The sequence below is a fragment of the Phalaenopsis equestris genome, unplaced genomic scaffold (genome assembly GCF_001263595.1).
Source record: "Phalaenopsis equestris unplaced genomic scaffold, ASM126359v1 Scaffold000224, whole genome shotgun sequence".
NCBI lineage: Eukaryota > Viridiplantae > Streptophyta > Magnoliopsida > Asparagales > Orchidaceae > Phalaenopsis > Phalaenopsis equestris.
The window spans coordinates 355,405-370,599 of NW_018164666.1; the positions used below are offsets into that span (position 1 = coordinate 355,405).

General features: G+C 37.4%; 1 protein-coding gene across 3 annotated transcripts in view; it reads left to right on the top strand.

The window, feature by feature from the left end:
- The first annotated feature begins 3,520 nt into the window (after positions 1-3,520).
- Positions 3,521-15,195, top strand: part of LOC110023311 (protein CHROMATIN REMODELING 4-like) — a 59,311-nt gene continuing 47,636 nt past the window's right edge. For all 3 annotated transcript variants that reach the window (XR_002293886.1, XM_020722638.1, XM_020722639.1), the window contains exon 1: positions 3,521-3,912. The gene's annotated coding sequence lies outside the window, so the exon portion shown is untranslated. The remainder of the gene's footprint in view (positions 3,913-15,195) is intronic.

The window sequence follows — 15,195 nt, forward strand, 5'->3', positions numbered from 1 at the left end:
TTTTCGTCAAATGCACATTGTTATTCGTCGATGACTTTTCATACATACCTGATAAAGTCGCCATGAGATCTACGGTAGTCCTCTCATTGATCACGTTGTGGGCAACCGATCTCGATAGGGTTAATCGAATAACCCCTATAACCTATCGAACTAACAGATTCCATTCCGCCTCATCTATCTTTTCTGGTCGCTTTCCCAGTAACGGAAAATGAAGTTTCTTCCCATAGAGGTAGTCTTATATCTGCATCCTCCAATAAGCAAAATCTGTGTCATTGAACTTCTCGATCCCAAATGTCATTACTTCGTCCTCACCCATCACTCTTCCTTAGATCTGAATCCAAGACTCTGATACCAGTTATAGTGAAAAACAACGACAATAGAGTAAAAAAAAGAACTAGAAAAATTACACGCAGAAAAACACTTGAGCGACACACAGATTTACGTGGTTCGACAAATTTACCTACGTCCACGGAGCTGCAGAGCGGAGCTGCAGACGGAGCTGCAGAGGATTTTATTTTTTCGAGGAATTACACCGTCGAGCGCCTCAATGTTTATAAGAAAATCTTTATTTTTTTCTCTTCATTCCCCTCTCTCTCTCTCTCTTCTTCTCTTTCTCTTTTAGAGGACTTGACTTTGCCTTGCTTGGCTTTTAGCTTGGCTTATAACAAGCTATAAAGAGGCTATTTATAGAAACTATGAGAGCAGTAAGCGGGAGGTAGATGTGCGGTAGGTGGGTGTGGTAGGTGGGAATGCAGGTGAGCGGTAGGGCGGTAGGTGGGATTCTTAATTAGGAAGTTAATTAAATTGCGGTAAACCAAGTCTCCACATTATCCAACAGTTATGACTTCATTTTCTGGGAGCTAGGGTGTTAATTGGCGATGCACTGTTGGTTGGACGCTGGGGCAAGTTTGATTGGCAAAACTGAAAATTCTGAGTTAATAATTGATTTACACATTGTAGCTCCGCATCATAACAAGATCCAAGTATATCATCAGCTAAAAATATTTCAAAAAAAAAAATCATTTAATTTTTTTATTAAAATGGCCTCAAAGGATTATCAATAGTCATTGGATCTTCGGTGAGATTTGACCTTCTCAATATTTGGATCATCACCAAATAAAATAACAATGATTTTTCATTGCATTTAATTGATAAAAAAAAACAAGTCAATCCACCGAATATCATTTTTACATAGAAATTTTTTACTCATACGCCTTCAGCAAATTTCAAACATTTAGCATGAATCTCGAGACATTTTACAGACAACGACATTAGTTTTTTGAGCGAGAAACATTCAAACTGTGATAAAAAGTCGTCATGGAGTCTGATTTCAGCAAATATATAGTCAAACTGATGAGCTTGAATAGAAAAAGCTAACGACATCAAAATTGAAACCATCATTAAGGAAATCAAACATGCATATAGTCAAATCTGAGTCAGATCAAACAAAAAAAATGACTCGTAATTTTTTTTTTGCATAAATCGAAGATCAAATAGATGTCAAATATGACATACTTATAGTCAAATTGAGCGTCTCATCGAGACAAATCCAACGAGCTCAAGATCACTCAACTCTAACATCATTAACACAGTCAAACATTCATCAAACGTTGTCCAATCAAGAAGATCTCTCTCAAGCGTTCTATCAAGAGTGTTTTGGATTCTCGCCTTATTTGTAATTTAAATTCTATAAATAGAGTCTCAAGCCTCCTATGAGAGGGGATGACAAACAAATACTCAGAGCCTGAGAGAAAGCAGAACCTACATAAGAAGGACCCGCAGCCTCTCCCCCTGCATTGTCGTCTCCGGTTTCCGCCGCCTTCTAACCGCCGCCTCGTCCTTCCGACCACCGACGCCACCTACGCCCTTTGGCCGGCTCCATCTCAACCAACTTCCTCCCGAGTGTCGTCGTCTTTGGCCCCCACCTTCCGACAGTTGCCGTCTCAGGCCGCCATGGCCACAAGTTCCTTAGTGTGAAAACATCGTAAATTGACAAATAGTGTAACTCTTTCGTGCTTGTGGGACAAGTGACTGCACCTGTAATCACCAACTCATAATGAAACATTTCAATTGAATAAGACCCTTTATATATATATATATATATATATATATATATATATATGAATTTGTGCTGGATTTCAAGATGACCATACTTTCTCTTCCACCCCAAATTTTCCAACACGCATCATTACCTATGATTTATTTTTAATCATATACTAGAGTCATTGTTCTAGAAATTTGGTGAGCCAATTTTTATTCACTTGTATAATACTCTTCCGTTTAAAAATAATATTATTTATATTAATTCCTTTATTTTTTGATGGGTAACCCGCATCTACTCTTGTATTATTTATAAAATTATAGTTGCAAATATCATGACCGCAAATTAATAATAATAAAATGGACACGAGTCTCCTTCCTTTCTTATTGAATCTTTCAAAATATTAAATAAAAAAAATGTTTTTCCTCTCTTTTTTTTATTTTTTAATAATAATAATTATTTTTATTTTGAGAGCTTAATTATGAGTCACCGTGCTCAATTTTCTAGGATTTACATACATAACATAAAATATTGAAATGCAAATATTTCATCTCAAAAGTTTGCAGTATTTAGGTGGTGTTTGGTTGCATCATAGATTTACGTTATGTGGGATTTATCAAATTTAACTAATATAACTTATTTTTGACGGTGAAATTCGCGAGTGATAATGAATATAACTGTCTTTCAGTCGAAAATAATAAATCCGGATATACATCAGGGAAGAGACAGGCCACATTGAAAAACTAAGAGAGCGCAGGGAAATTCATGTGAGAAATATATTTATATTAATGGCTCGAAAAATGGATATGTAGATATTAAATTTATGTGTGAAATATATAGATTTGAATGTTTTAGATGATAAGTATATATATTATTGAACTAGCCGACTCTCGAGCTAATGAGTCTTGTTGGTAGGACTGTAAATTTAACTCAAAGGTTGTTAAAGACACATAAGTGATTTGAATTTTGGCTTGGATTGAAATAAAAGCCGATCTACGAGCCAAAATTTTGGATCGAATTTTGTTCGATCTTTAATAGCCATGGTGATGTTGAGGCTGTGAATTTAGTGAAATTAACCCGAAGAATGTTGATCGTTTGAAAATTGATTCGAATTTTGGCTCAGATCGAGATCGTATCGAAATAAATGAGTTGGACTCAAAGTTAAATTTTTTAATCATTTTTTTTTAAGTTGTTTTTGAGCAGATCTCAACTCGGCTTGAAATCAGATTGTTAATAGCTCTATTTGTTGGGGTTGGCTCGAACTTATGAGCTCGTTGAGCTCAATTCACGAGCCACTTATCGCGTCGAGTCTATATCGTTTCATGAGTCCGCTTGACTCACTTAAACCCGTGAGCCCAACCCTCCTGTCCCGTGACCAACCTACCACCACGCCAACTCTGGTATACCATCGAATTAAAGTAGAATAAAAAGTATAAATAAAACACGAGAGAAGAAAAAGAATAAGAAATGGAATCTGGATCATCCCTCCAGTTCGATTCACCGTCATCCGCTTCGCCGGCGTTGAGCTATCTCTGGCCGCCGGTCGTCGCCGTGATGGAAAATGATAGTGAGAGAGAGAACAGCGGATGCGTACTTGGCTTCCGCTACAACCCATGCCTCTGTCCCCACGCACGTGGCGCTCCGATATTGGCGCCGCACCCGGAGCGGTGTCGGGTCGAGAGTCCCATGGTCGCTTTCGCCCTCACGTCGCCTCCTATACTTCTCTCTCTCCTATCGAGGGGACAGAGAGAAAGGCGGCAAAAAATGCAATTCCCCATTATCCTTCATTCCGCATCGAGAGCATTCCGCGATCGGGGAAGGAACGAGGGCAGCAGATCTCGCCACCTACGCCACATCCCTAGTTGATCTAGGTGAATTTTTACGGATTTTATGGTTTCTTTGGCTTAATTTCTAGTTGCTCGGGTTGTCATCCAGATTTTACCCTTAACTCACTTCTTCTCTTCTTAGCGTCTTTTTTCACGCTTTCTCCGCTCGTCTGAGAACTCATTTTGGATGTTTCTGTGTGCGTCTGGGTTGATTTGTCTATTTACAGTCGGTTGGAGCTTTTTTAAGGGACGGTGTTTTGTTGTGCCGTTAGTTTGGGTAAAGATGTAGCGAGACCTTTCGAGTGTACTGCCGGGTTCAAGTGCGAGAAAAGGATGTGGCCTTGAGGTTTACTGGGTTGATAAATCTGGTGCAACCGGAAATTATAGCAGTTTGTTCGATATGGATAGAGTTTGATTTTCTTGTTTTCTATTTCTTTTTAGAGTTGGTGGTTTTAGGTGAATGGATATGGATAGAGTTTGGTTCTTTGTAGGAATATTTTTTAAGTCTAGAGTTCTGGACCTGCAACAGCTTCAGAATGCTGCTTTTTGGTTCATTATTTTGTGATGGATTATAGAACTTCTGCTTTTCCATAGTTCTATTTCACCTTAGAACAAGTACCAGGTGGAAATCTTTGTTTGCCAGTCTCCATTATAACCAAATCACCTACTTCAACTACTTCTTATCTCTGATATTTGTCAGCTTGTTTTTTGTATTAGTGTGAAGATATATTTAGTTTCTCTTTAACCTCTACAGCATCGATTCAAAATTGTTTACCCAATTCATGGAACTGTTGCTTTTGGGTCTTGGAAGAATGGTGCTGTCCTCATGCTTGGGAATAAACTACGCTAAAAGGAGAACGGCCGGTGGAACAGTTAACCATTGCATTAAATGCAAACTTTGCTTGCCCCAGACATTTTCCCCGTTTTTTCAGTTTGCCCCCAACGATACAACTAATCATGTTCCCATGGCTGTTATTCACCTCTTCGGTTTGTTCGCCTTTTTGAGTGCGGTAGGCCGAGCTCAAACGAATGTATGTTTGAAAACACTTCCATATTTCTGTCCAAAAATAGCTTATGAATTTATCATCATGGTTCAAAATTATATTACTTTAAATGCCATGAAGTCTAACAATTTCTCTAAATAAAAGCTTTGCTAAGTTTAACGCATCAAAAGTCCTTTCACATGACACAAAATGCCATATTGAATAAACGCTCGACAACCATCATAATTGAATCAAGCCCATGTTTAGTATAGGGAAAGCCTAGCATAAAACAAAATCTATGCTGTATCTTCTTTGATGGCGTCTAGAACGAGCAACAATGTGTTAGGCTAGTGTTTTGCTTGATTCATTTGAACCTTCGACAATTGGAACTTTTCTTCATGAATATACAAACATCTCTTATTAGCTTGGGCAAAAAAATCTTGACTGTACTTATTGTAATATCTTGTCTCGGTCAACATGCACCGTTAAATCTCCACTATGACCATTGTGAATAATCGGTTGCCTAAGATATGTGTTTGATATACACAATTGATTGCCATTGAAATGATATTCTTATTGTAAAGAATACTCACCTTGTGGAATTTAACAATGGCAATTGGTGCTTGCATGAGTGAAACCCCCATCATTAGGATATAAAATTCACAAAATTTTCCCACAGATGATTTTTGTTTGAACCACAAGAGCAAGCTATCCCGTTTGCTCAAGGCACATGATTGTTTTGACAACATGACGTTTCATCGTGAAATTAAACTCCTATAGAAAAATCATTCAACATAAAATTGTTTAATTAAGGTTCTATTGAGCTCGTAGGAATTGTAATGTTTGGTGGTCACTAAACAAAACCATTCTCTCATTCTTTAGCGTCCAAATTACTATATACAAAAGTAGACCTTCTTTGACAATAGGTGTTAAGTTTAAATTGAAGAATTCTGTTGGTTCCCTTCTTGCATCAAGATGACAACTATGCCCGTGGCTGAAGCATCAGTTTCTACCTTGATTGAAGTTCGACATACATAGCATTGATGTTGAAATCACAATCTTTTAGCATGTCAAAACTTTCTTGTTCGTTTCGACTCCAACTAAACATTTTTTGCTTAAGACAATCTCAAAGGTGCAACAGTAGTGTTGAAATTGCTAATAAAATGTTTATAAAAATTTGCATGATAATGGGAACTACAAACCTCAACAATCAACTTGGGAATTGGCCATGATTGCATTGTCTCTATGTACTTTAGATCCACACTCACACTTGCTTGCTTAATGATGAATTTGAGAAATTGTACTCCTGTTAAAGTTGATTCACATTTTCATGGATTGAGGTATTGTTGTCAGTTGCTTAAAGTAGTAGATTGCGTGCTCAAAAAATTCCTACCACTCTTCGAGACTCTCAACTTTTATTTATTTTTTTTATTTTGTGTGTTGAGAGAGCTTTGGAAGGTCAAATTTCCAGAAGACAGATTGAATTGTAGATAGGACACCACTCAGAGATTTCATCCTCATTTTGCGAGGACTTCTTTATCTGGGGTTCAATCTATGGTTAATAATCTCTCCTGATAATAAGAGGACACTTTTGATTAAGACTAGTCATTAAGAATTAAATATTTAAAATATAATAACAACAAACATAATATTTTAAATTGTAAAATCTATCACTTAGAAGCTTAAAGAGGATAGTGGGGTAAATGACGATGAAACTTATTCAAGATCTCATGGTTCCTTCATCTCGGGTCATCATAGTCCCTGATCTACTTTGTCTGAGGAGGTAGTTGACCAAACCTAATTGAAAGATCATTGTCAGCAACCATGAGTTGCGTTGTCCAAAAAGTCCTTATAGATCTGGGGTGGTTGTTTGACTAAAGAACAAGCTCCATGCGGTTTTGTTAGTGAGTGTGAACAAAAGAGACCCAACCAAATATTATTATTGGAAAATTGGTTGAGATGGCTTTGACATGCAGTTGTTTTCCGACATAATATTGAGAGGGGCATTGAACCGATGAACCATGCTTGACATTCTATTAATGAGGTAGATGGTTGTGAGCACGACATCTTCCTAGAAATATTTTTGGATATTGTCAGAAAACATTATAAACCTAGTTACCTCGAGGAGATGTCTATTTTTCCTCCAGCTATCTCATTTTTGTTGTAAAGTTTCAACACAGGAAGTTACATGGATGATCTCGTTATTTTGCAAGTAGGGTCTAATTATAGATTTGAAGTACTCATTTGTACTATGAGTTTTGAGAATTTGAATTTTATTTTGGTTCTAAGTGAAAATCATGTTGTGGAAGGACCGAAAGATTTGTTCAATTTTAGATTTTTCATTCATAAGGATTATCCAAGTGGTGCTATTTTGATCATCAATAAAGGAGAGTCATCATCTATGACTCAATTAATGGTTTTCAATTTTGATGTTCTCTGAATATCATTGTGGATGATAAATAAATAATGTGAGGGTTTGTATTGAGATAAATGATAGACATGACAAATATGTTTAGTCAATTGTCAGGTTTTACACTAATAAGACGAATGTACAATTTCACGATATAATAAAAATTAGGATGACCCAAATGATAATGTTGTAATAAAACTTGACTTTCAACATACTCGTGCAAAATAAATTCAAGAATATGGGAGAAATATGATGAAGAAGACACTTTGTTTAGTTTTAGATTTTTCATTCATGAGGATTATTCAACTGGTTCTACTGTGATCATCAATAAAGGAAATACATCATTTATAACTCAATTAATGTTTTCAATTTTGACGTCCTCCAAATATCATTGTGGATGATAAAGAAATGATGTGAGGGTTTGTGTTGAGATAAATGATAGACACGAGAAATATGTTTAGTCAATTGTCAGGTTTTACACTGATAAGACGAATGTACAATTTCATAAAATAATAAAAATTAGGATGATCCAAATGATAATGTTATAATAAAACTTGACTTTCAACATACTCGGGCAATATAAATTCTAGAATTTGGGAAAAATATGATGAAGAAGACACTTATGCGTTATGAGAATAAGTTTTCTTGATCAAATATAGACTTGATGCAATTCAACATTGTCAATCACCTTTTCCAAATCCACCACCTTAGATTCACAAGAGTTTGGATGAAATTTAATAACACATTTCAAGTCAGAGTAAACTTGTTAATTGAAAGTAAGTTGCAATCTAATTGGGGAATATAAAAAAAAGAGAGCTGAATATATTTGAAGACTTTCACATCTCTTTTCTCAACAATCCTGGAGTTTTATTCATTGAAAACTTTAACAAATTTTGAGTCGGTGAACTCTTAGTAGGTGGTGAACTCACAAATGTTCGTGAATCAATTATCCAAGGTCGAAATATTTTATTATTAGTGAGATAAGAGGTGAACATGATATGTTGGTGTATCACTAAGTTGGTGTGCCATTCAGTTGTGTCTGAAAGAATTTTTTTCAACACCTCTAGCAATTCCTTGGTGAAGGGGTTAGGGTCGGCTGATCTTTCATAAGATGTAGCAATATGGGTCTTGCTGCCTTGGTTTTTCCTTCCTTTCCCAGGTTTTCAATCTATAGTTTTTTCATATAGCTTCCAACACTTAATCGTTCTTGTGACCAAGTTTCTTGCAATGTTAACACAATGGATGATTCTTCTTTGCCTTTTGACTCATGGGAGGAGTTGTATATGTATAATGCGGAGCTTTTAGTGCTAGATGAATTCATACTTTCTGCCATCATAAGCTTCTTCCTACTTTCTTCTCTTCTGATTTCAGCAAAGGCTTCCATAGTGGTAGGGAGAGGTGGTAGAGAGGTTTCATCCCCATGATTCTTCCTGTAACCTAATATAATTTCTTATTTAGAGTTAATAAAAACTTGTTGAGATTCGAAATAGACCTGCTTAATTTATTGATAGGAGGAGGATATTTAAACCTAATTACAAGAGATATAAATATGAAAAGCAATAAAAATAGAATAAAATAACTATGAAATAAAATAAAATAGAATAAGACAAATGGGGAAATACATGATCAGGAATAAAATCAAATAATAAATAATAATGACGTTATAATCTAATACTCTACCTCAAGTTGAAGCATAAATGTCAGTCATGTTCAACTTAGACTTAAAATCATCGAACAAAGGGCAAGGTAGATTCTTGGTGAGGATGTTCGCTATTTAATCTCTAGAGGACACATATAGAACACAAATCTTCTCGGATTTAATTTTTTTCCTTAATAAAATTTTTGTCGGTCTCCACATGTTTAGTACGATGATGCCGGATTAGGTAGGGAGCAATGCTGATTGCGACCTTATTATCACAGAATAGCTGCAGTGGGACAGAAGTTGGCATGCGGAGTTTGCGGAGCATGATGCGTAGCTAGAGAACTTCATAGATTCCCAAGTACATGGATCAGAATCCAGCTTAAGCACTGTTTTGGGCAACCACAAATAGTTTCTTGCTTTTCCACGTGATAAGATTGCCTTAAATTAATAAGCAATGCCCTGAGGTGCAATGCTGATCATGAACTGGCTTGGCCTAATCAAAATTTGTATAAACAACAATAGAACAAGAGATATGGCGGGAAGAGAACAAACTTGGGCCCGGTGTAGCTTTTAAGTAGTGGAGAATCCGGTGAGCAGCTTGGAGGTGGTGTTCGTATGGATCATGCATGAATTGACTCACTATTCCTATTGTGTGACCTATTTTGAGGCTAGTGTGAGCCAGATAGATGAGTTTTTCCACAAGACGCTGGTAATGAGTTTTGTTGACAGGTAGAACATTGTGAATGCCAGATAATTTTTCATTAGGATCTATATGAACAACAACAGATCTGCATAGAAGAAGTTTGTTTTCTTTCATAAGATCAATCGTATATTTGCGCTGAGACAGACAAATTTCCCGAGTGAACCGAGTCACTTTAATGCCTAAAAAGTATCAGAGGGATCCTAAATCCTTCATTTTGAAGGACGAAATAAGAATTTCTTTTAAGATCTCCAATGCTGAGAGATTGTTACCTGTAATAATAATATCGTCAAAATTGACAATGAAGATAAATACTTGACCATTGGAGGAGTGTTGAAAGAAGTGAGTGTGATTCGATGAGCCTGAGTAAAATCATGACCTACAACCATCTTTGTGAACTTGTCTTACTAGGCCCGTGGAGACTGTTTAGCCCATAAATGGACTTTTATAAACACTTATCCTCTGGAGGCAGTAGAATCAAAACCCGGAGGGAGAGACATGTACACCTCTTCTATCATCTCACAATTCAAGAATGCATCCTTGACATCAAGTTTGAATAAAGGTCAATCTATGTTTACCGTAAGTGACAACAAGACCCAAATAGTGTTTAACTTAGCCACTGAAGCAAATGTCTCCTCATAGATTGTGAGTAACCTTTGGCGACCAATTGGTCTTGGCTTGTTGCGTTCAAAAGACTTGTTAGAGTTGATATTGAAAATCCATCTGACACCCAAAAGTTTTCTTACTCCGAGGAAGGTCCATGACGTCCCATGTATGATTCCGTTGAAGGACATTCCTTTGCTCTATTACTGACGTTTTCTGGGTTGGATCAGCAAAAGCAATCTTAATAGTAGTAGAGATTTGATGGCTTGTCAGGGCTATAACAATTGATATATATGTCGACAATAAACTGTGAAAAGACGCATATTTTGCCATAGAATAGAGGGAGTATGCTGATTGCACACCTTACCCGGAGAACTCACCTTCTTATTCGGAGGAGGTTTGTGCTGAGGATGCCGCCCGAGTTGGAGTCAAGATCCTGTAATGAGGTAGCGGGCTCCTGAGTAGGAGCATTAGGACGGGTGCGCCAAATGTAGACACGAATAGTGGGAGGAGGAGATGGTGCACTCAACAGGACAGGGGACTCCTCAGTGGTGAGAATAATAGGGGGATCATTCATAGGAGTAGGATAATGGAGTGTCGAGAAACTCAAGCTCCCCCTCACTAAAGGGTTAATTAGAAAAATAGGTAACACTTTCAAAGAAAGAGACATTAACACTCACATATATTTTGTTTGTAGTCGGATTAAGTCATCGATACCCCTTTTGAGTTGCGGAGTATCCGTGGAAGATACATTTTATGGATCTGGGATCAAGTTTACTTCGACTAGGGACAATGTTCCGAAAAAAAACAGTGCATCCAAAAATTTTGGGATATAAAGTGGAGAAGACTCAATTGATAGGGAAGCATGATATCAGGGCCGCTAAGAGGATTCAAACTTGTGAATTTTGGAGAGGATTTTGTTTATGAGATAGATGACTTTTAAAGTGACGTCTTTCTAAAAATGTTTTAGGACATCGGATTGAAATATAATGGAGTGAGCAACGTTGAGGAGGTGACAGTCTCGATTACCTCATTCTGTTGAGTGTTCGTGTAAGAACTATGGTGGAAGATGCTTTTACTTAACTAGAATTTACTCAAAATAGAGTTGAAAAACTCACAACCATTATTGGTCTGAGAGATCTGATCAAGAGATTTGAATTGAGTCAAGACAAAGGTGTAAAAGTTTTGGAAAGTCACAACAACTTCCGATTTGTTTTTTAAAATGTAGAACCACGTCATTCGAGTGTGGTCATCAATTAAGGTCAAGAACCACCGTTTATTGTGTAGCTGAAAGCACGAGAAGGACCCCATATGTCACTATAAATGAGGGAGTAATGAGTAGAATGTGTGTAAGTGTGCGTTGGATAATAGATCCAATGATGTTTGACTACCTGACATGTCTCACAATTGAAATTAGAGAGAATTTTGTTAGAAAATATTAGAGAATACAAAATTTTTAACTATTGAAAATTAGGATGATTTAAATGACAATGCAATAACATAATGAGACACTCAATGACTTGAGGTAGGCTACAACTTTTGAGTTTCATGTCTTCACTCTCATTTTGTCCTCTTGAAAGTAGTAGAGACCAACTACCTTCTTAGCAATTCCAATCTTATTCCCTGAATGACGATTAGGAAAAAGACATCCATCAGAAGAGAATTGAGCAACACAATCGATATCATTTGTCAAATTACATATAATAAGTTATATTATAGTCGGGGAACATGTAAAATTGACTCCAGAGTTATCGATCGTTAGTACAATCAACCATTTACCAACAATGAAACTACAAGATCCGTCGACAATTCCAGCGACATTTTTTTTAGAGCAGGGGTAGTAAGTCGAGAAAGCTCGCGAGTAGCCAGTAATGTGATCCGTGACATCTGAATCAATAATCCATGGACTAGAAGATAAATAAACTGTGAGAGCCATAGGAATATTCCCCTGTCGGACGTGGGAGGCCGATGGACTCGCAGAGACTTGGTTGGCTCCAAGAAGCTTTATGAATTACTCCATCTAGTTTTTAAGGGATTCGAAGGATTTCAGGATGTTCCGAGTAGGAGTCGGTTGAGCTGTGCTTGTTTCGACCATCATCGTGAGTCTTTTAGCTTAGAGGTTTTGGCCGAGGGTTTGTATGCCAGTTTATCATGAAGTTTCTAACACTTATCTCAGGTGTGGTTGTGCTTTTAACAGTAATCACAAGTGAGGTGACCGGTTTGTGGTGACAGGGACGGGGGCTGAGCGCTATTTGAGATCATGATGGGCAATTCAGCTGAGTAGAAGAGTCAAGCATGACAATTCTCTTAACGAATCTCGGTGAAAGCAACTTGAGTGAAGGGAGAGGATCCTAACTAAGAATACGACTCTGAACTTCGTCAAGGTCTTTGTTAAGACTAACGTGAAATTGGAACATACAATTCTTTTCTACGACCTTCTGGAAGAGGGATAAGTTGGCCGAAGAATCCCAAGTGTAGCCATAGTTTCGCATTCCATCCATAATGCAACAAGATCGTTATAGTATTGGGTCATGGCCCCTATCTCCTGTTTGGCCTCCCAAATATTTTTATATATCTCATAGAGTTGGGCGGAATTTCCTACATCCGAGTAGATGTCACGAACATCAGTGTAGAGAGAACTAGCTGAAGGGAGGAGTATGCACGAATGACCAATTGTCGTTTCGATGGAGTTGATTAGCCCTAACATAACTATTAAGTTGTCTACTTCCCAAGCTCCATATGTGGGTCGATCTTTGAAGGCTCACGAATCATTCCTGTGAGGTGAATGAACTTCCCACGTTCTTTGATGAACAAAGAAATTGCTTGGGACCATTGGAGAAAATTGCTGCCATTCAACTTATGAATGTGATCAAGAAATTCATGTTGGCTTCCTGTCTTTTGGCCTGCACGAGAGCGGGGTTTGGAATTGATCCTCCGGTGGAGTCAAGAATGTCTTCGGAGGGTGATTCATTGAATGAATCAACATTGAATGAATCAACCATAATTACGACCGAGCCAAATGATATGTTGTTGTGGTTTTGTGATATTGATGAATTTAGGTAGAATCACGACAAATATATACAAAATGAACAACAATAACTACATGAATTGCAGGTTTTCAGGACTTGCAGGGATTTTTAAACAGGCATCAGAACAAGAGATTTCACAAAACATGAGATTTTATTGGCTACTGCTGAAAACCTGCAGGAAGGGGTTGCACTTGCGGCTGCTGAAACCTGCAAGAATATAAGCGAACAACTGCAGGGGTACGGGCGAACAACTATAGGCAGAAAGAAGCTTGTTGTTTGTTGGAATTCCAACTGAAACCTGCTGTTCGCTGGAATTTCTGCTGAAACCTGCTGTTCGCAGACTTGGCAGAGGAGCTCGTATGCTAGGATGTGGAGGTTGTGGCAACGGGAACCGGCAGAGGAGTTCAGGGGCCGCTGGATCTAGGGTTACGCTCTGATACCTTTCAGAATAGAACAACTTAATTTTATTGATAGGATGAGGGGTATTTAAATTCAATTATAATAGATATAAATATGGAAATCAATAAAATTAGAATAAAATAACTAGAAAAAAAAATAAAACAGAATAAGGCAAAAGGGGAAATACATAATCAGGAATAAAATCTAATAATAAGTAATAATGACGTTATAATTTAATAAAACTTGATCATCCTCTTATTCTCCATTGTTGTTTTATACAACACAACATCTTGATGACACTTCCATATATAATTATCATACATATATAACTGTAATAAGTACTTCGTAAGTGTGTTGAAATATTGAGTCACACCTAATTCTTTGTGGAGGGCTCATGTAGTTTTGTTTTGATCTCAAACAATTCTACGGTGTTTCGGTGCTAGAATAAGTCTCACGTGCTTTTTCCCAAAGCTCATGTACTGTGTTATAAAGAAAGAAAGTTTTTCCAATCTTTGTGCTTATTAAATTGATCATCCAAGATATGATCATATTTTCCTAGATCTTTCATGAATGATGGTTAGGATCAGTGAGCTTGGGAACTGCGCCATTTTCTGTGAGATGTTTCTCTTTTCCTTTTCTATAAATGTATAAACGGTTTGAGACTATTGAAGGAAGTTATGACCATTGAGTTTATGTTTTGTGATAAAGTGAGAGAGTTCCGGGGTTGTTTGGATAGAATTCATGGTCTTCGATTCAAAACTAACTTCCAGAGTTCCATACTGTCATAAGCTCTATGTACGTTTAGGTTTGGAAGCAATTTTCGGTTGATGCGTTGCTTGCTTGAGTACGAACGACTGGAAAACTTGGAAAGAATCAACCGGTCATGGAACTTTTGGAGGGCTGGCAGGATTCTTGCGGCTCCTCAGTCTACTCGGGAAGGAGATGTTGGGTCACGGGAGGGAGGTCCTACTCGATAGCTGGCAATTTGCTGTAAAAGGTAGTAGATTCGGCACTGTAGGAGATGGGAGTCAGTCGGCGTTGCAGGAGAAAGGAGGGAACTGGCGCTGTAGGAGATAGGCGCTAGCAATTGCTGCACTGTCGGTCAACTTTTTTTTCGATTGATTTATTTGAAAAAATATGATATATGAAAATAATTTTTGAGATTTAATTTAAATATAAAAGATATATAGTTTGGGTTTTGAAAGCAGTATGTTTTAATTTTTGAAAAATGAGACCAAATTGATCTCATTAGTCTGATAGTTTGCAAAATCGTGCCTGATACCGCAAATACTACACCTTCCCGAGAGATAAGTGTAGACCTCAGCGATAGACCCAATCCTGCAAACTAAGAGATTTGTGACATCCGTTTGGTCTGCGAACTTTTTTTATATATGACCGACAAATTCCCCTATTTAATACAAAGATTAAATAGGGTTTATTTTACCTGGGCTCCAAGTCCCCTATAGAGGCAAGCCCCTATAGTTAATTACATCCCAAATGACGGGAGTCACTTGAGAAAACTCTCGATAATGATCAATGGTTCTAGTCTTCAAGAATTCAAG